Genomic DNA, 23458 nt, shown 5'->3' on the forward strand with positions numbered 1-23458 from the left:
GATACAATTAGGATAAGGGGTGTAAGTCCACAGCCCTTTACTCAATTGGCAAGGTGTAGTAGCAATGTGAGTCTCCCTTGTTGTATGCCTTTATTGTTAGGGTAGGCCCTTCATCGAAAAGGAATGTGAATGATGATATGAAGGAACTTTGTTGTCAAGGGAATCCTACTTTCATCCAATTCTAATTTGTTGGTAAAGGCTTGTTATTTGGTTTTACTCACTTCTAAGCTAGAAAGAGATTGGCTTTGTGCCTTGATTGTCAAATACAAGGGCAACCTTGTTGACACTTAGCCTTGGTGCTTTGACATTTCTCTTGATGGTGTTCTTCTCCACTAGTGCCTTGCATGGATTGTTTTCAACGACCTACTCCTTGGCGCTGAATGATGAAGCTCCAAGCATTGTGACAACTCTTGAGAAGGTTCTATATGCTCCTTCAATCACTACTCCATGGGGCTTCATTGAGAATGAAAGGAGGATATGTATCCCATGGGATTGATGCCTTGAACTGATTGTATCTTCATCTTTGATGCCCTTGTGGCTACAAAGATTATATTTATTGTTTTACTTCCCTCATTTTTGAACTCTTGTTTTGTGTGTAAGTGGAGTGGTCATATTGCAAGATCATGTTTGACCAAAACAAATGGAGATTAGTCTTAGGAGATAGCCTTGTTGAAAGCTACTACTTTGATGGAAGCAACCTAGATTCAAGCTTGAAAGGTAGACAAAGTACAATTATGTGTCTTAAGGCTTCTTAGGCTTCTCCTCCTAACAAGCAAGTCACCTCCCAACCCCTCTAGAGGTGAAGGTTGTGCTCGAACCATTCCTCCTATGCGACATAAATCTCATGATGTACCTACTAGGGCAAAGGGGCCAATAAATTATCATCTAACAATCCTCCATTGTATTTTTTTTTCCAAGTGAGTTGCATAAATGTTTTTTTATTGTCAAACTATTTATATTACGTAGAGCTCAAATAAAAAATATTAGGACATTTCGATATTTGTATCAAGTAGCCTTAGTTACAAATGAAAGGTTCATAAAAGATGGAGAGTTACAAATGAAAGGTTCATAAAAGATGGACAGAGAGGGGCTAATAGAGTGACACTCAAAGATACATTACTTTAGGGTTTTACAAAATCTAAAATTCAAAAAAATTTACATGGCTCAATTGTTTGATTTAAGTTGAGCTCATTTGTAATTTTAAAAAAATTATATTATATTGTTAAGTGTCTAAAAAAGCCACATCTTTCTTGTAAAATTGTCACTCAATTGGGGTGGAAGGTTTCTTTTTGGAGGGCGCTACTCTATTGGCCCCTTTACCTCAGTAAAAAAGAAAGCCAAAACCCTAAAGTGTCCTCCAAAGGTATTTAACTAAAGGTAGTTTGGTAAATCTATTACAAGCAACTCGCTTGCTCTCCCTTGGTTGATCATAACTATTTGCTCCCATCAATGGCCATGAGCTTGTGGATTGATCGGCCTAGGTGCTTTGAAAGAAGCATCCTTTCCCCAAAGCTCAAGGCTTGCAAGTTGTTGGAAAGATGGGGGATTGGGCTGACCTTAGATGCGTAGCGAGGGGTCATGCACGTGGTTTGTGACCACACTTGGTTGGAACATATAGGAGCCATAAACTTTGAATAAGTAGGCCTAACCCAACCAAGTGCCATGCTAGTGTTTAGAATAGAGTCACCTTTGAGTTGTGACCATCGAGAGAGACTACCTCTTCTAGTGAAGACGAGGAGTTGGATTCTGAGTTGGAAGTGAGTTTAGAGAGCGACCTAGAAATATATAGACCTTCCAAGACTAGATGTACCAAGGGGGACTGGTTAAAGAAAGAAAGGGCAAAACAACCTAAGGACGCATGAACAGACAAACAACGAAAACCACAGAACCTCCCTAAGGGATTTACGAAGTTCAAGAAGGGTGATAGGGTAGTGATCCTGCTAGGTGCCAAATGTCAAGGGCAAGCAAGTGAACCCATCGAGGGACATGCCAAAGTCGAGGAGGTGAACCTAGCCCAGGAAGGGGAGACACAACACCTCGACCTGTCTTTATTGTCGATGACTTAACGGAGGAAGAGGAGACAAGTCTTGTTGCTCTCTTGCGAGAGTATATAGATGTATTTGCTTGGTCCTTAGAAGAGCTTAAGGGGATAGATCTGAGTGTAGTGACTCATAACATATCCATGACTCTAGACGCAACGCCGATCAAGTAGTGATCGTACCCTATGAATCCAAAACATGCTCATTCGGTCAAGGAAGAGATTGACAAGCTGATGAGAGCGGGATTCATCTATGAAATTGAGCACATATATTTGGTGTCACCCATAGTCATTGTAATGAAGAAAAATGAAAATATTAGAGTGTGCATCAATTATAAGAAGGTGAACGCTACCACTAAGAGGGACAGCTACTACCCATTGCCATACACTGAGCACATGCTCGAGAGAATGACAGGCAAAGAGGCCTACAGTTTTCTAGATGGCTTCTCTGGATACAATCAAGTGCAGGTGCATCCTGACTATAGGCATAAGACTGCATTCGCCACTGAGTGGGGTGTCTTTGTTTACATAGTCATGCCCTTCGGGTTGACTAACGCTCCAGCCACCTTTCAATGTTTTATATGCACTATATTTAAAGACATGCTCAGGAAAGAGTTAGAAGTATTCGTAGACTTGTGTGTTCACTTGACTTAGAGAGAACACTTAGACAAACTCTGAGCAGTCTTTGAACGGTGTTGCCTATATCGCCTCTCTCTGAATCCCTTAAAGTGCCATTTTTGGGTAAAGCATGGATGCATCTCTAGGGCACGTGGTGTCAAAGAATGGCATTGCCACAGACTTTTCGAAAGTCAGGGTCATTGTTGATCTTCCATCCCCAACCAACTATAAGGGAGTTCAATGCTTCTTAGGTCATATAGGGTATTATCGGCGGTTTGTGGTGAATTATGCATTGATTGCTAGACCTCTGTGCAAACTGTTGATTATATTCGAATGAATTGAAGAATGCCAACGTGTATATGAGGAATTGAAAAAGGCTCTAACCACAGCACCGATTCTACGAGCCCAGATTGGACCATTACAATCCATGTGCATATTGATGCTTCGAAATTCGTTGTGGAGGCAGTGTTGTGCCAACCTGGCGAACACAACCTCAACTATCCAGTGAGCTTTGCTAGCAGACAACTCATTGAGACCGAGATGAACTACTCGATGACAGAAAGAGAAGGTTTGGCCATGGTATTTGCTGTGAAGGAATTTCGACATTATTTATTAGCCATGCCTTTCACTTTCTTTTGTGGACCAATAAGCATTGCTATATTTAGTAAACAAGCCTTGTGCTACAGGGCACATAGCTCATGGCTCCTTCTACTTTTAGAATTTGAATTCTTCGTGGTTGTACGAAAGGGAAAGTAGCACTACATGGTTGACCACATGTCACGCATCCCTACGGGAGAGGCCGCTGGACAAGGCATTGTCCAATGAGTTGCCAAACATGCACTTGTTTAGCCTATGTAGTGAGAGAGATTTATTTTGAGCCGACTTGATGGCATATTGGGTAGATGACATAGTCCAAGTACTTGAGCATGGACTACCTGAATGATCAATAGAGAAAACCCAACTTAGGTAAATTATCCTCAAGATCCAACCCTATTTGTTTTGATAGCAAGCTAGTTATATAGGCTAGGGAAAGACATATTGATGCATAGATGCGTATGCAAGCATAAGATGCACGATCCGCTCTCATAGGCGCACAACGGAATTACTAGAGGACACTTTAGCAAAGATACAATAACCTGCAAGGTGTTGTAGTCTCAACTATGGTGGCCCACACTTTTTCGCGATGCAGCATGATTCATTAAGCACTGTGACGAGTGTCAATGAGCAAAGGTCCCGATTCACAAGGATTAGATGGAGCTAACCCCAATAATTGCACGACAACCCTTCGAAAAATGGAAAATTGACTTCATAGGACCCATTAGTCATGGGGCATAATACTCACAAGCCAAGAACATCATTGTAGCCTTAATGAAAGGGAGGAAGCAAGAGTTATGAGAAAGAATGATGCTAGAACGACTGCCAAGTTCCTATGGGAGCAGGTACTCTCATGATTCGGCTGCCCCATCGAACTGGTTAGCGACTAGGATACACACTTCATTAATGAAGTGATTGCACATCTTCTATCCATATTTCTAATTATCCATCGAAAATCCTCGCCATACTACCCTCAGGCAAACAACCAGGTGGAATCCACAAATAAAATTCTAGTAAACGTCCTAACCAAGGTAGTCTTTGCTTTGTGCAGTGACTGGGATAACAAGTTGATGGCAGCTTTGTGGGCTTACCACACAGCCTATAAAATAGCTGTAGGCTAGACGCCTTTTAGGTTGACATATGGAATTGAAGCAATTCTACCTGTAGAGTTCTTCATTCCTAGCTTGAGGATCTCACTTCACGAACGATGGGAAGGGAAGAAGGCATGGACGGAACATCTAGTTGAACTCGAACGCCTCTCGAAAACTCAACTTCTAGCTATCCATGCGCTCATATGCGAGAAAGCACGACGCAAAAGATGGTTTGACAAGCATGTCAAGTAGCGCGACTTTGAACATGGAGACTTAGTGTTCTTGTACTCCGTTAATAGGCATAAATAGAAAATGAAGTTTAAAGGTCTAGGGCCTTTCAAGGTTCGTGCCATCAACCGAACTGGTAATGTCGAACTCGAGACTCTGGAAGGCGAGGGTATAGGCTTCTTCAATGGTAGTTGCATCAAGAAGTACTATCCTCCCACACATCCTCTACCTGGACCATCAATGTTGGAACCCCCTGTCAAGGTATGAGTAGCCACAATCACAGATATTGACGATGAAAATGAGGAAGCTGTAGAATCTGCTTACCTTTGCATCATTGTCATTGCCAAGCATACATGCACTTTTAACGCCTTGATCGATGAGGGAGTAGACTTCAATGTCTTAACCCACAATCATTGGACCCACATTGGCAAACCACAATTATAGCCCACTACTGCCAAACTAAGCCTGTATGGGGCCCGATCATATGCACTCCTAACTAGGGAAGTGCAGGGCCGTAGTTTCTATCGAGTCTGAGAGCATACCAATGATCTTTTATGTGTTGCCAAACACTAAAGATGCAGGCACGGAGTTGCTACTAGGACGAACCTTAAAAAGCAAGCTAACTGCAATGTCAATTATGAGTCGCCACGTATCCACTTAGCCATTGACAATATCCGCATAGTAGCAACTTTCAGCAAGGGTTGCGCAACTCCTACGAGATCTGCAAAGTCACCGGTAGAAACACCTGCATCCAAGTCTAAGGAGGGGGGTTGTGACTTGTTACAATCTGCCAAGCCTCTACGCCAGCAACCCGCTAAGGCCAAAGCCAATGCCCATGAACCTCAGTTCAGATGGGTACCTAAACATCAAAGCCTGCCACCGAGAAGCAAGCGGCCACGCCTTCACAAGGCTAAGAAGGCAACCTCAAAAAATAGGAGGCAAAGACAAAGCTACAGACAGCGACATATGGTCAAGCCACGATGGGTTCTTAAGACCCTATTGCAAGCGCAAGGCTATTATGAGGGTAATGCATGGATATGGATCCCTAAGGCTAAAACAACCAAAGGTACTAATCAAATGCCACCCTCATGCTTAACCATATCCAGCCATACGACGTGTCAAGGCTTAAAGTCGCATAAGCCTCGAGACACCAAGCCCATACACTCACAACTGATTATGCCCATGAAAATCGACCAAGTCTATCGGCCCAAATCTGAGCCTACTACTCCCAAACCAGTACCACATAACTCTAGCAAGACTCACGAAGCCGCATCTTCAAAGTAGCAGTGCACCATTAGTAGCCCACTCCTAGGCCATTGTGTAAGGGACCCAACCGATGTCATGCCGCTATGCGCACACCATGTAAAAAAATCTAGAGTGTGGCTTCCTTTTAGATTTAGAGAGCCAATGCCATTTTAGACATTAGTGTTAGTGTCCATGGTTCAAAAATATTAGATTTTACTCAATTTTTAATATTCTAGATATTGTCTCTTGTAAAAAAAATCTACAAAACCATAGGCAACTTCTAGATTAGAATGACATGTAAAAGAAAGCATGTAGCTTTCAGCTAATTTGAGAGGATTTTATGTAAAAAGAGAGATTAGCGAAATCGCGCGACGCGCGATCGCTATTTTCAGGCAGTGAACAACACTCTGAAAGTGGGAGATGAAGGAGTGATTTGGTAGGATTCTGGCAAGGTATCCTGGTATTTAACCCCCCTTTCAGAGCCATTGGAAGGATCAGATTGGCGATTTGAGCAGCATAGATGAAGGTATTATTTTGTACACGTTTTTGTCTATTAGAGTTATATTTTCTCATAATGCTAAAAGAAACTGACAGGCTTCATCTCTGTTAGTATTCTTCTATATTTTTTAATTCTTTTTGGAAGTATTCTTCTACATCTTCAATCTCTTCGAACCCCTTCTCTTCCGTCTACTCCTCTCCTTGAATCTACCTTCACCCTGTTGTCACTTATCTTCAAGAACTTGGTTTGAAACCTTCAACCCTTCTCTTATCTCTACCATCTCTGGAGTCTAAGCTCTTGAATCCCCATACATTCTTCTCTTGCCAAACCCTTGTGGTGACCTTCAACCTTACGCGCTGCGACACCGCAATCTCAAGAACAACCGAAACCGCAACCATCTGTTTTTGCCAAACTCTCTAGTTCTGTCAAACCCCAAGCACCCGCAGGCCTTAGACGCTCCTATGAGTGGAAATCATTCTTGACATTGATTGCAGATCTAGCCAAAGACATAGGGGATGACATGATTGCTTATCTTAGATGCTTAGATGCCACATTCATGTCGTTGGCTCTGAGCTATGACCGCTCGGACTTGGACCTCTTGCAAGAGCCTTTAGCAATCGAAGTTCATACGATGCCTTGTTCATGGGACACATTCAAATTCGCATTCGTCAAATCACCCCACTCAGCTCTGTAGAGTTGCTCAGCAGCACTGAGATATCTAGAGAGCAAGCCATTAAACATCTCATTATGTCATATGATAAGCGAGCTACTTCTGCTATCACTGACCAAGAAATCGAGGAGTTGAAACAGCTTGCTGAAATTGAATCCCCATTCTTACGGAGCTGGTATGCTCTTCGATTGCAATGGAAACTTGAAGGATGCCAAATAATGACCAACACTGAGTAGCGATGCACAATCAAGACATCGGAGTTGGACCCAATGTATGTTGCTCCAACCTTGTATAGGGTGTTAACAACTATTTGTGGCCAACCCATGGAAGAGCACATCAAAGGACACCCTTACCTTGATCGCCTCCTGACCGAGGAAGAGTTACATATTGCTAGCCGTGTCGATTCCAACGACTTCCTAACGGATGTCCTTACTTACATCACACACGTAGGCAGCTAACCCTTCGATCTGGACCATGAATCTTAGTTGGAGTACAATCCAGATTTCTATGCTTGGCTCATGCGAAGGTAAACACTTGACCCATACGTTGAATGCCCTTGGCCCGCTAACCTTCAATCCTAGGAAGGATTCTTCTCAAATATGGAAGGGGAGGGGGTAAGGTGAGTCAAATCAGAACCAATCAAAATCAAGTAAACACATAAACACATAAGAAAAAACACATCGCCATGAAAACCTCAGTCTACACTTTAACGCAGAAAGGAAAGAAGCATGTTAACTTGTGATTGAGGAAAAATGTCACAAAATTTTTGAAATAAAGGGTGAAAATTCTAAAATGAAAGTTTATTTTGAAGCTTAAATGTTTTCATTCAACAAACATGAAGTCTTTCTTTTCAACAAATAATTGATTTGAAAGCACTAATGGGAATTTCATGATAGGAACGAAAGATGTCACAGTAAGATCGTACTCACCGACTCCCTTTCACGGAGGAGGAGAGGACGTAGTACGACATCAACTCAGAAAACCGTGCTTATAATCAGTTAAAATTTCACAGTATCCACAACCTCAAGGAGGTGGTAGCCAAGGAGGAGGCTACAAGGAGAGTGGTGGAATAGTGTAACCTCTCGAAGTACCTAAAGAAGTTTGCACAGGAGCCTGACCACACAGTGTGTGGAATTTCTGAGAACGTACAACCTCAATCAAGAATGCAGAATAGTGACTGTGGGAAGAGGGGAGAATGCTAAACATGTATAGGTGCCATTGAACCAAGCCTTGGTGGAGAAGGCATTGGGGTTGGAACCTAAGGTGGAGACGAAAAATAAGAGAGATGTGTATGCTATGCTAAAGATGAAGATGGAGGATGTTTTGACAAATGACGGCATCAACATACAGGATATCCCCGATGCTAAGGCCCGCATGCAAGCAAAATTGGTGCACTTACTTTTCTCTAGCTAGTGCTATAACTCCCTCATGCACCGAATCAGTGTGCCTATGCTGGAGAATGTGGCAGCCCACACCTTGGATGAGGTAGACTGGAATAGCCACATGTGCAAGACTATAGACCAAGTAGCCAAAGCACTAGCCCTAGGCAGCAGACTGGTAGGCAGAGAGTTCCCAGCCTCTAAAAGTACCGAGAGAAAGAAACCTTCCTCAAAAGCCTCTTTCATCGGATATGGAAGTGTGCAAATAGCCATCATCTAGGAGGCTGTAAAAGAAGCTCAACAAGGAGAAGAAGGAGAGGATGAGACTCTAGATAGGTCACTGATCTACCAGGAGAAAGAGCCATCAAGTGACATGACAGAAAGTGAGACAGAGAAGGAGGATCAGGAGGCTCAATCCAAAAGGAAAAAAGCAAATAAGCCCACTAAAAAGACAACTCATAAGAAGAAACATGATGAGGGTAGGAAGAAGGAAAAATAAGATCTAGAGAGAGCCAAAATGGAATCCCTAAAAGAGGCTGAACAGAGGAAGAAGAAAGAGAAGGAAGAAGCTAAAAAGTTGGCAGAAGAATCAAGGAAAACAAAGGAAGAGAGAGAGAGAAGAGCTGCGGAAAAGGAGGTGGAGTTGAGGGGAAAAGAGGAGGAAGACATGGCCAAAGCAACTCTCTGGTCCATAGAATAACAAAGCCGACTCGATGACCTAGGGGCTTTAAGTCCACCTAGGGATGAGGGACTTGACTCAAGCACTCATGTACCTGAAGTCATACCATCTATGCTCATCGAAGGCAAGGGCAAGGCTCCCATCCATCCCATCCTGCCCCTCTTGGTGCCCACCAGCAAAGCAACTAATCTCACTCCAAGCATCTCGGCTAGCGCTGATGTAAACAATTTTGTGGCCTAGATGCAGTACTTCATTAATAAGGAACTGGCCTAAGGAAAGAGTGTGGAGACTATAGCCACTGGGTATAAAAGATTGGCCACAGATGCCGAGTCTAGGCAGGATCTGAAATGCCAAAAGGTGGAAGCTTCGACCACTCCAATCCCTACCACTATGATACCACCAGCAAACTATGATGAATATGTTACCGAACTGCTCTCTCAGCTAGAGAAGGCAAAGGAGGAAAGAAAGATAATGGTGGCCGAGTTGGAAGCGGAAAAGGAGTTGATGGCAACCTTCCAGATTGAAAAGATGAGGCAAATAGATATGCAACAAAAGGAGATCTTTGATTTGAAACAGGAACTAAAGGCCAAAGATGACAAGGAGGAAAGCTGGTAGCAACAAAAAATAGATCGGATCAAACGAGGCATGGAAGATTTTGTCGCAAGGGAAGAAGAAAGGAAGCAAAAAGAGGAGCAACATCACAGAGAGATGGAAAGCATGACCGAAAAGTTGAGCCTTGAAAGAAAAGAGCAGGAGAAAATGAGTAGGGAATTGGAAGACCAGGAGCAGAGACTCATGGCCTTGGTACAGAGACAAGGAGAAAGTATGGAGGAGATGAAAAAGAGAGTTAAGAGTGGGCAGGCCAAAATGAATGAAGAGTGAAGACCTTGGTGTGTCGCCTGGCTCTCGTGGAAAAAGAGAAAGACCTAGCAAAAAGTAGAGTAGAGGCAGCCCAAGTGGGCTTCAATACTCAACAACGAGCTTTCTTGAATACTCTGATGGATGCCACTCACATGGAGAAAGGGGAATCCCTTGAAGTGGTAAAGAAAAAGCTAAGCATAGCACGCAGAGCTTTGCAATCAGGGCTACACATGCCACCACAACCCGTTGCAGTTGGGTTGAGCCTTGATAAACAGTGCAAGTGCCTGTTGTTGGCTGGCCTAACCCCCCAAGAGATTGATGCACTGGGGTTTGTAGAGGAGGTACAACAAGAAGATTGCCAAAGGGGTGAAGCTGAAATGCAATTTCACATGGGTAGATTCGAAGAAGAAGTGATCCCACAACCCCCTTCACGCCACTCTGAAGAACAACGGTAGTCAACAGACACATCTGTAGAAAGAAAAACTGCCTTGAGGGAAAAGAGAAAGAAAATGGTGGAAGAATCGAGACAAAGATTGAGGGCCAAACCTATGGCACAGCCGTTCGCACCTCTTCCACCATGCCCAGGTGACTTGCCGGGTAGCTTCCATGCAGAACTCGTAGTCTGGGAGAGACAAGAAAAAGAGAAACAACCTTTTAACTTCAGCTTCCTCCTCCCCAATGGCCTGCGCAGAGTCCTTCCCCTTAAAGTAGTGGAAGAGATGATCGGCATTGGAAGCTGGCTAGACCAACAATGGCTAGAAGAAAAAGAGAAGAATCCCACCCTTTGGGACACTGAGGATGCGGAGTATTGGCAAAATAAGGTTTTTGAAGTGCCTCGGTTTGTGCTCGAATACGAAAGCCAACCATTGTGGCAGAGACGAATTTGCGATGACAATGTGTTCTCTTGGATGGCTTTTTGTAATATCCTCCCCTCTGAGAGAAACAGAAACAACCCCACCTTCATGGCGTATCCTCGTAGGGCAGGAGTAGATTTTGATACAAACATCCATGGTCACTCTACGACTTTCCCATCATATATAACCCCTGTACTACTACCTTAGCACAAGCTCTCACTTTCACCTCGAATAGCCTAGATGCTACCATGACTTGCTTCATTACTGACTTCTCCTCTTGTCTCGATTCCCGCCTTCATTACCACATGCAACTACCTTAGGCTATTAAAAATCTTACTTAAGCAGGATCCCACCTTGGCAGAACGTGGTCTCACCCCACTCTTTTTTGGTGTGCAATGACCCACCTAATGATGTGAGCTAGCCTTCTACCTTTCTTTTGCCTAGCTATTCTCGAGGATATGAGTGACAGTCAATTCACCCACTGTAACCACCCATTCCTCTCCACCACCTCTCTCTATGTCCACTTGAACCTTAAGGGTTACATGTAGAGCTGGAAATTCTGATGATGATAACTAGCAATTAGCTATTGCTTGAATCATGTAACTCAGAAAAAAGAAAAGCAAAGCAAAGAAAAGAGAACGCCAAATAGAAAGACATCAAACAAATAACAATGAAAGGAGCACATGACACGTCCAAACACAATTCGCGACACATAGCTCACAGTCACTGCACTTAGGGGTCCTCAAGTTAGACACGTCTGGTGGCCTCGGTCTGTCGGCTCCATTCCTAACCCCCTACCCCTTTTTGACTCCCCACTTCATGCTTAGGGCACCTCAAGGGTAGGATATACCTAGGGAGGTAACACTAACCTAGACCTATCATCCTAAGCTATACACACTGCACCTCCCTTCGCACAAATGGGGTCCTCAAGTGTGAGATTACCTAGGCTTGCCTAGACTCAGCTCCCCATTCCACTAGCACGAGCACACAGCACTGCACGGTGAGGTAGACACTCCCCTTAGGTAGAGCACATTCTCCTTTCAGGTACAACAAGATATTGTAAACCACCAACTTTGAAGGCCCCCATCATCCACTCAACATACCTTGGGTTCTCCATCCAAATCATTACTAAAGCTTCCCAATCAATGGAGTGTCCACATGTGGCCCTATCATCACCCCACCAACCACTTGCCCAGAGCCCATCCTTTCACAACAAAGAGCTTGAAGTGCCATGGGACTAGCACTCGTCTTGGAGGGGGATAATGTTAACCTCAATCCGAGATGGCGGAAATATGAAGTAAAGAGCAGAAAAAGGATAGAAAAATAGCAAAGGCATAGAGGCAGCCCCTAAAGATAAGTTGAGGCAAAACTTAAAGTTTGTGCAAGGTGGATTTGGCTAAATAAAACACTTGAGGGCAATATACGAGTCTAATGGAGTGCTACTTGATATGATGCCATGGTGATCATTTTATTAAGTATTGTTTTGGAAAGTTGAGATGGTTGCAACATCCTTTGCCAATGGCAATTGTGGAAGTATGTTTAATGAGGAAGAAGATACAAGCAAAGATGAATGTGCAAAACTTAAACAATGTATCGAGGAGCTTGTTCAAGGATTGGATATCTTATACATTAGAATGTTAAGGATAGTTGCTTCCATGGAAGTGCCAATAATATTGAAGAAAAGGCATTCAATGACAAAGGAGAGGTTGCCTTATCAATGTGATTTAAGGGGGTTGAATTTGGGTGGTGAACATGAAGATTGATAGAGTTGTCTTCAAGATTTGGGACATGCTTTGTGTGCCTATTGACACCACTCCTCTTTATAACCTCCATTATCGCTATCGGCTAATTGCTGCATTTGATACTACTCTGGATCTTTCCCTATGACATTTCCATAGCTTGTGGTACCTACTCTATGCCCAATTTCATTGGGACCCTCCTCCTCTACCTTGTCAAAGACAAAAAGAACATTTGGAAGAAGAGCCAAAAGTGGCAACCTCATTAATGGCTATAGTGATCGTGAAGGTGGTAGCATACTTATTCAGGGGAGATAGTGGCATATACTAAAGACAATTATCAAGACTAGTACGCTAAGGGAATTTCAGAATCACCAAAGCTCTGACTTATTTAGAGAATGTTCCTCTGCATTATGGTGGCTTAAACACGTCGATCGATGCTGAATTTGAAGGCGTTGAGGCTTCAATTAAGGAGGTCATTGTCAAGCCTAAAGAGAAGCTTAGAGTGCCATGTAATCATGTGAAGAGTGCAGTAGTGTGATGATCGCTAGCATGCCAGATTTGATGTCTGCTATCATTACAACTAGGCCGACACGTATGCAAAAGGATAATTGATGCAGGCATTGCAAAAGAGGTGACATGATTGACATAGTCAATGACGTCAGGCTAGTGACGATTGGAAAAATTAACAAAGCATGTTGAAAAATGAATAGGCTTTGAAAATGCTTCAACTTGAAAGGGAAAAGCCATGGCTTTCTAGTAACCGTGTGATATTTTTAAAGGTGGTGCTGATTATAAATGAACGGGGGTGTGTAGCAACGCAAGTGGAACAGAGAAGAAGTTGAGGCGAATGAAGGAGTGTTGCAGTAATGATGTCGAACGAAGAGGGTGATGAAGAAGATGACAAAGTTGGTGTAGTAACTAGGATGACAATGAAGAAGCGAATTGGGGAAGACGAGCTCTGCATATGAAGATGAAGGACAACAAAGAGGAAGCTACAACCAGTGTTTTGCATACGAAAATGAGAAAACGGCAACGAGTTGCATCATGAAGCATCAACAACAAGGAAGATGAAGCATCGGGAAAGTCCTGCAGAAGACTGCAACGAAGACGAAGACGGAAGGACGAGAAGCTGAAGAGAACGAAACGGCGATGAGCAGAAGAAGAATGAGACGAAGAAAGGCAACAGAAGAAGAAAAAAATGACTTCTGAAGGGTTGAGGGAGTTTTCTATGACAATGACTAGTTCGAGGGGGGGGGGGGGAGCTGATAAGATATATTTGTCAAATTCTACAATTGCTGATACAGAGACATTGAATTTAGTGAGGTTCTAAGGAAGAATGGTGTTGATACTTCCATTCTACGCAAAAGGTGGTAGTGATCGACGTTAGAGAGGAGAGCAACATTCAAAATTATTTGGTATATCGTTGTTAAGAGGTAGCTAGTCGGTGAATTTAGGAGACATTGACAATTCTGGTGTCGACTAGAAGACTTTTTTCAAAACATTTGTATTGTCGAATATGTTTCCAAGTCCATTGCTAAGTCGGGAGGAATCAAAATAAGGCTGGCACTGATCATATCAGAGGAGCATCACTTAGTGTTGAAGGTAAACATGGAGAAAAATATGCCTCCAAAGTGAAAATTCTTCAAGAGTTGGCCTTCAATTGTCTGCTATCAAAGTCAAATGCCACATGAGAAGTCTTTAGTACAAAAGCAGCTCATAAGAAGGGAAGTTGTTGTATAATCTCTTTGCCTTCACTTTGCTCTTCAATCATCGTCTACAACAATCAAAATATCTTATTCATCTATGTATACAACAAGTATACAATATCTTACGTTGAGCTAGCTTGTGGAATATCTTTCGGTTATGTTTCTTATGTATCCTCATAAACCCCATTGCTATCATTGCCAAATACACTTCAATTTACCTTTCTTCCATGCATATCCATGGCAAATTATTCTCTTTGCCTTATCATTCGATCTAATGTGAATCCTAACCATTCTTTTTACTTTAAGTATTTATCTTGAGTAGACCCATCCTACACTATTCTAGTTACAAATCCATGTGCACAACCCACACAATAATTGAAGATGCAACAAATACAATTGCGTGTAATAGATACAAAGTGAGTGAGTCTCACAAAATAATGCAATCATTATAATCTATTGTTTGTCTAGTACAACAATAATATAAGTGCCTCTATTATAGCCCCTAATCTATGCAAAATACATACTAAGGCTACAGTGCTAAATATAGGAACACAATCTATGATTGTAGAAAGAGATTATACCATATCAGGTAATAAACCTAAAACTCAGAGATAAGGCTATGAAACCATAAGCATGCATCATAGATAAATCATAATAGCAAGGGAGTAGGAAACCCCATCATACATCAAAGCATAATAAGCAAGAGAGTGAATGAGTCCCTTCAAGTTGCCTGATCAATAACTTCCCATAACCACTTTTCATATGACATTGTAAGTCTACTTACATCAAGAAATATTGAAGACTAAGGTAGAAATCATATTAAGGGTAAATGCAATGTAGTAAACCATGGCTCTAACACCTAGCACAATTGCAGCCCCAAGAGAGACACTAAGGAAAAGGGGTTTCTACTGCAAGAAAATATATCTTGTAACATCAACAAGCTTTTGTTTCATTCTTTAGAGAACCACGGCAAGGAAAAGAATACAACTAGCAAGAAATCTTCATGCAGCATCATGGTAGATATCTCCCACGGTTTATCTTCAATAAAATTCATCATTCTCTTCATATCCTTCATATTTTTCATTGATAGACAAAGATAACAAAAAAGAATACACCACTTTAGAATGGAAATAATCACATATGATTCATCTTCATTGTCTTCATAATTTTCTCTCATAGTCTCTCATAGATAGATACATTATTTTGCATAGAATTGGCTATCTTTGACTCTCTCTTTCTCTCTCAATCAATAGTACATCATCTCAACAATATATGAAAACCTCACTACAATGCTTAATAATCACTCATAATAATCATTCTTAGGCCATTGATACACCTCCCAAAAGGTGTGCCAGATACGAAGAGGCACTAGAGATATCATAGTGTCATGTGAGATGTGGCTTCTGTCAAATTGTTCTTTTGTAACCTTTTGTGAATCTTCATCAGCTACTTCTTCACTTCAACTAGCTTGAATAGAGCCTCCATTCATCCTTTCCTAAGACAAGAACACTTCCCAAAACATCCATACATCCAACATAACACAACAAAAACAAACAGCATAGATCATAGAACAACAGGATAACAGAAGAATAGAACTACAAAAGCTATAGAACCTTACGAAAGATCAACAAAGACCATAAAAACCACAAAAACCAAACCAAAACCAATTCAATCTTTCATTAACCTTTTAATACAACCTCAAACATCTCTCAAAACATCCATTCAACCATCTCAACTACCAAAACAAAAACAAAACAGAACAAAATCGAAGAAAATCAAACCTTATAGAAAGAAACAGAGAGAATCACAGAATCCTTTAAAACAACATATCCTCATCAAAACCAACATAAATCCTTCAAACATACTCAAACCATTACAAACACTTCAAAACATCTTCAAGTTCAAACAATCAATCACAAAAACAACAAAAAATCAGCCCAAAAAACAAATAATTTTCACACTCAACATATCCACACACTTAGAAAGGAAGCTTCCTCGTGACCTCAGAAAGAAAAGGAGAATAAAAAGAATCTTCAATCCATCACAAGTCACCAACTACTATCACTTTCCCAACATATCAGCTTCATAGAACATGTATCTAAAACACATATGAAAGGAAAACCAATAATACCAAGTACCATTCCAACATCATAAAAGTAAAATAACTCAAATTATTAAAGGACATAAAAGTTTAGCATCCAAGTCTTCAACTGCAACCATGTTATAACTAACATCATCAATCTTCATAGCTTCATCTTCATTAGCTCCACAAGATCAAAAATAAAAAAAACACATCACCCAACACAAAAAACACCCATATACAAATATAGTCTGAATGGCATGGATCCCCAAAAATTGGAGAGCAACAAGAAGTTTCCATTAATAAAAAGATGATACAATCATGAAAAATCCACTGCTAAGTAGGATGATGGTATCTCTTCTTAAATTGCATACTAAGCTTGAGGTGTTGCAGAGCTTTACTCTCATCAACAAAATGTTGAGGCACATTCTGGAGGAACTGTAAACAACACATCCTTTCCAGTAAGATAATGAACTTGGTAGCCTGTGCAAAGTAATACAATACATCCATTTGAGCAACAGTCACATCCACATTTGGATTGACGATCAATGGGGGGATACTCTTTCGAGTAATCAGGTTTGACTCTTAATGCATGAAAGAAAGATACTAACAAAAATGAGCTACAAGACGGATAGTGGTATCCTCAGAAGCAACATGTACTCTGGAAAAATGAAGATAAGAGTTTGAACATGCTGAAGATGTATCACAAGACCTTGGAATAAGAGGTCACGATCCTATCAGAGAATCATGCAGCGTCCATTGTCGTCGACGGAGTATGTCACTGTCTTATCTAGGAGTATCCAACATTGTTTGGGGAGGAAGGTTAATATAATCGGAGGGAGAGGGTAATGGAATGAGTGGAGAACATTGTAAAGGAGGATAAGATAAATTATAAAATGAGGGTAAATGAAGTGATAAGGAAGGTGGAAAAGACAGAGAATTCAACAAAAAGGTTCGAAGGGAATCCACTGAGAAAACGGAAGGAATAGGAGGAGCAATAGATGGAGGTTCAGAAGGGGTAGGAGATAATGTGAGATCGGCAATAAAAGGAAAAATGGTAAAAACAGGGATATGAGGAGATCCAGAAGGGGTAAAAGATAAAAGTGGAATGGTATCAGGACTGGAGGAAAGAAGGGAAATATAAAAAGGAAAACGATACGGCATATGAGAATAAGAAAGAAGATCAGCAGGATCCAACGGATAGAAAGAACAACAAAAATTAAGATCCTGGAAAAAGGACCTAGTAAATAATGCATGATCAGCAATAAAGCTCAACAACTAAGTTTGTAATGGCTGGATATCGAATTTATGAAATACACTCTTGAGACAATGAGGTTCCAAAGCATCAGCCTCCAAAGGTGGGTGCCAAGCATGTCCTCTACACCAAGATGTCTGCTCATGATAAGTCTTCAAACTGCCTGCTCTAGCAGAAGCTCAACTGAATGCACATGCATGATAGCTTGCAAGATCACATCCCCCACATAAACATTCAAGTCCTCCTCCATCAGGGATTTGCAAATAGCCTGTAAGATACATGAAAGATAACAACTGTACCTCATGGGAAACTAGCTCATCCACAAATCTATCAAATACAGCTCGCAGTAAGTCTCGTAGTAAGTCTGCAGACCACAAATTTGACTACCCATCCTCTGGAGGTTCCAAATCCACATTGCTCAAAGAAATATACAAGGCAAACCTTTTCTGATTATATTTAATCCAAAAGGATGGAGGAGGAGACACCAATTCAATATAACTGATAAAATCTTGTTGTATGCAATCCATACACTATTGAAGGTGGTCCACTTTAGCAGAAAACCCATCATACAGTTTAGCTTTATGTTGCAATTGATCAGGCTCCTCTTTGGAAGAAAAAACAGAAGATACAGGAGCTGGAGGAGGAATAGAAATAATAGCCACCTTTTGGTAAAGTTCTTCATTAAGTTTTTTTTGGGACTCTACAGTTTGCTGAGAGTGCTGCAATTGACCCTCGCTCATACCAAGTTTACTAGCCAAAGTGAACATTTCCTCAAGGGCAAAATTTTTCTCAAGCATTAGAGATACATTCTTCTCCCCCAATTTAGCGACATTAGATTCCAACTCTTGAATGGTTGCCTTCTGTGAATCCATTAAGGCTGTGGCAACAACCATTTGTTTATGGATATCACTGAGTGTAGCCCTTTCTAAAGACAGATCCTCCAGTGCCTTACTCAACTGATTGGTTAGGGAATCCACCTTGTCTTGCATGGAAATGTAAATACTTGTGTACAGTGTTTGAAGACAAGAAGTGAGGGAGGTTTCCAGAGTAGACTGGACACAACCATCTGTGGAAGCATGGGTCCAGATAATATGGTTTGTAAAGATGAAGGGATCTGTGAATCTAACTGTCCTTCCCTTTGTGCTGCAAATAAATTGGTACAGGAGAGGAATGAAGGAAGGACACTGCCAGAAATAGTGCTTGTATAGGGGAATCTAGTACAAGAGGACTGGAAAGACCCTTCATACGGAAGCGTTTTTGTAAAAAAAAAAACAATAGGGGACTCTTCATCTTCTGAATTAGGTTGCATGGATGGAGGAGAAGGGGCTAAAGGTGGAGGCTGCATTGGCAAAGGAGCAGGATCAGGCACTGGTACACCACTAGGAGGAGGTGCAAAAGTGATAATGTGCTGTAAGAAAGTACCATCTGAGTTGACCCTTCTGTATGCGCTGAAAATGTTGATCCATTTTGGATAGTAGAAAGCCTGTCCAATTGAACTTAGCACCCTCTAGAATCTTCATAGAAGCTATGAACAGTTCCTTGGATAGATACTTAGATGCAGGTTTGCCCAGTCCCGGAGGAACTGACATAGTTGCTTCCAAACTGGAGAAGAGATATGGCCAACAGATACCCCTGAACTGTTAATAAGTTGGTTGAGAAGCAAGGGGGTAGAAGTTTCCTTCTTCAAGAGAGTGGCAATCTCTTCAGCAGTAAGTAATTGGTTACCACTGGGCACAAATGAAGTAGAAATGGGCAAGCACAATGCTTCATTGATATTAGCTGTAGATAAATGGAAGTGTAGTTATAAACCAGACCAGACTAGTTTTTATAAGAAGCCAAGAAGGAGTAACAAAGCTTTTCACCCATAGGCAGCAATGTAAAGGCAAGAAATGGGTAGAGACATGCAAGTCGAATGCAATCTGCCTCTAAAAGGAGAGAATAATCATGGATTGCGAGGGGAACATGCTGTACTATGATCGAGGGGTAGAAGAAGTTGCCATTCAAACTATATCAAAAACCCACACACACACAAAACCAGGAATAAAAAGAGAAAACCTGCAAAACCCACAAACAAAACCACAACTGAGACCATCAACAGGAGAAAGATTTATGAAAGACTGACTGGACTGGACTAGGCCATCCCAAGCAAACCACATCCAACAAAAAATTCAACATGACCTACGCACATATGCGACCAAAAGCTTCATGATATGCAAACAATCAAGCACCCTGATCCCAGTAAACAAGCACACAACATAAAACAAAAGTGTCACGCATGCTGTAACCCAGACACAGACTCAAAAAGTCATGATTGAACCAAAAATTCTGATTGAAAATATAAAGAATACCGATCAGACTAATAATCCAAAATCCCACGTAAAGTTCAGTGTCCTATAGTGTGGTGAAGTGGGTGGGTGCAACTAACGACTCATTTTTTTAAATGATCAATTAAGCACAATTCATTGTTAATTTAATCCATTATTTCATGGTTAGTCGATAACGTATCCTAGCCCCTTTCAGACTAGACACTACTGAACTTGACTGGGTCTCTACTGATGCACTTTATTTTTATAATTAGATGATGTGTGGCACTTGAGTGTATGCATGCGTGACTTTGGGGGGTTCATTTTAATTACAATTTAAATGTGTCTGTAATGCGTGTGAGTGTGCACTTATGAATGGTTTTTAATTTATAAAAATTAAGTGGGATATAGTGCAAAGATGCACGTGCAACAACGGGGTTCCTTTTATAATTCTTTCAATGCATCCTTCTCATTAATTATAGTTTTCAAATTTTTAGAATTGAAACCCTATTGCAATAATGAATACAGCCTAGAAAAACATGTGACATTCTACTTGCTATGATATTCCATTGATCATGCATACATTTAACCAAAGCATTTTTCATTGCATTCAAAGACCGATCCTTCTAAATCAACCTCTAAATCACACAATAACTATTTTTCAACCTATAAGAGAGGTTCCATTCTAGTATCCAAGAGTACCCTTTTTGCTTTGAGCTTTGCATTTTCTTGAGCCACCACCAATTTCATGCTTAAATTTTTATTGCATTCCAAGTGTCCTCTCCTTAAAGACTAATGATGAAATTTTACACTTTTGTAACATCATCCCATATTCATCAACCTACCTCTTTAAAGCTTCAACCTCATTGCCATGTAATTTCACTGCATTGTTAGCATGCATATCAAGTAGAAATTTATGCAAATCGATCATCAAAGAGCATGCCTCATCAAGACTCTACGTTACATAAGTTGCACCTCATCTCATCCAATGTCGATAAATTTCCTAAGGAAGGCAAAATACTCTACCGAGAGACTTCTAGTGAGCAGATCTATAGGATTTTGGTCATTTGAGATCTTAACAAGCTCAATGGACATGTCCTCAATGACCTCTCGAATAAAGTGGTAACGCATCTCAATGTGCTTTTTCTTTGCATGGAAGACTGAGGATTCTTGCCAATTGAATAACACTTATAGAATTTGAATGAAATGTAAGGACCACATCAATAATACCAAGGTCTAACTAGAGAGCCTCTTTGCAAGCCTCAATTGGTTGCAACATACTCGGCATGGGTAGGCCTAACCAAAGAGCCCCTTTGAAAGCCTCGGTGGTTGCAACATACTCAGCATTGGTAGTAGAGAGACCAGTGCATTTCTGCACCTTGGACATCCAAGAAATAGCACCTCCAACAAAGGTGAAGACATAGTGAGAAGTGGACTTCCTACTATCTACATATACCGCATAATAAGAGACAGTGTACCCCACAACTCATGTATGGTAGCCACCATAACATATGCACATAGCTACTATACCCTTTAGGTACCTCATGATACCCTTCATGGCATCCCAATGCCATTTGCTTTGTAGCCATATAGCATGCCACAACTCCCACTGCAAATGCTATGTCAAGACGAGTGGCTATCATAGCATACATCAAATTGTCCACTGTGGATGTATAAGAGATCTTGGCCATCTCGACCTTCTTCTCATCTAACTATGGACAATTGGCCTGACTAACCTTCACATGAGAAGGAAGAGGGAAACTAATAGGCTTACCAACTTGCATACAAAAGTTCTTAGGAAATTTCTAGATATACTCCTTCTGTGAGGACAAATCAAGGAGATCCTTAGAGAGATTGGGCGTGATGCACATCCCAAGAATATGTGAGGCTTGTCCTATGTCCTGCATCTCAAAGCTATGCTCGAGCTAAGTTTTCAAGGTATCTATCTCATCATGAGCTCTCCCAACAAAAAGCATATAATCCACATAGAGTACCAAAATCATAAGGCTACCATCACGAGCCTTCTTCATGTATAAACACAGATCCATATAGCACAACTATATCCTTGTGAATGCATAAAAGCATCAAATTTGTGGTATCATTCCCTAGTTACCTACTTCAGGCCAGCCATAGAGGCTCTTTCTCAAATTGCACACTAGGTGTTCCCTATCTTTTTCCTCAAAGTCCTTAGGCTATTGTATATAAATCTCATCATGCAAGTCCCCATGAAAAAAGCTAACTTTATATCCACTTGATAAAGGTCACTAGATCTAGCTGAGAAACCAATGCTAGTACCAAGTGCAGGGTTGTCATTTTGACCATAGGAGAAAAGACTGCATTGAAGTCAACACCGTGTTCTTGCTTGAAACCCTTAGTTACCAATCTAGCCTTATAAGCAAGCTTAGGGTGTCCAAGGATACTTTTCAACTTGTATACCCACTTGCATGGCAATGCCTTCTTGTCACTAGGAAAAGGAACCAAATCTCACACGTAGTTAGTGTGTAGTAGGGAGTCAAACTTTGACTACATAGCCCTTCCCCATGAGTGACTATCATCTTTATGCATGACCTTACCATAAGAGAGAGGCTCACTTGCACCTACACCATAACATAATCTATCGAGGGCATAAAGTACTAAAGCTGACATCTAGCTCTAATAGAGCATTTCAAAACAGGTTGATCCGACACAACAAGATCCTTGGCCACGGGATCATCAACTACTGCATGGTGTCTAGTTGGCTATATGGAAGGAGAAGGCTCATCCTAAAAGATCACCATGTGTACCTCAACTACATGCTCAAATTGCTTATATGTATTTTTCTCATGGAAAATGACATCATGGTTGTGGATAATTGTGTGAGCCTGTGGATCCCATAGGTGATAGCCCATCTCACTTGCATCCCCATAACCAAGAAAGGTACATTTAACGAACTTAGGATTCAACTTATTGCACTTGTCCTTGGGAATATGGTAGATTTCCTCACAATCAAAGATGCACAAATGAGCATATGAGAGAAATTTCCCAGTCCATGCATCCTCTACAACCTGACAATCGATAGTAGTGTAAAGAGACATATTAATTAAATGTAGGGTAGTAGTAAGTACCTCAACCCAAAAGTGTTGTGGTAAGCCTACCTAGCTAAGCATATTGTGGACTGTTTCTTGAATCATCATGTTCATGCATTTGGTAATATCATTTTGGGGAGGGGTGTAAGGGGTTTGCAAAATTGCTCAAAATCTTTCGAGACGACATACTCACCCTCATTATCTAACCTTAGGCATTTCACTCTATACCCAAACTTATTCTCAACAAGAGCAAGGCAATGCTAAAAGGTAGACAAGACATCCAATTTTTGCTTAATAGGGTAAGCCCATACCTTACATGAGTAATCATCAAATGAAGGTGACAAAGCACTTTGCACTACCTAGGGACTGACATGACATAGGACCACGTATATCAGAATGAACAAGAGCCAAAGGCTCACCCATGTGCTTCATGTTACACTTTTTATGTGTACTACGGGTCTGCTTGCCATATAAATAATGATCACAAGACTCAAAATACTTATAGTCTAGGGGTGGAAGATATTGCAAACTAGTAAGCATTTTCATTCCTTTTA

Source organism: Lygodium microphyllum, chromosome 4, assembly GCF_053477565.2.
Source record: "Lygodium microphyllum isolate KBCC chromosome 4, Lygodium_microphyllum_v1.1.10, whole genome shotgun sequence".
In the NCBI taxonomy this organism is placed as follows: Eukaryota; Viridiplantae; Streptophyta; class Polypodiopsida; order Schizaeales; family Lygodiaceae; genus Lygodium; species Lygodium microphyllum.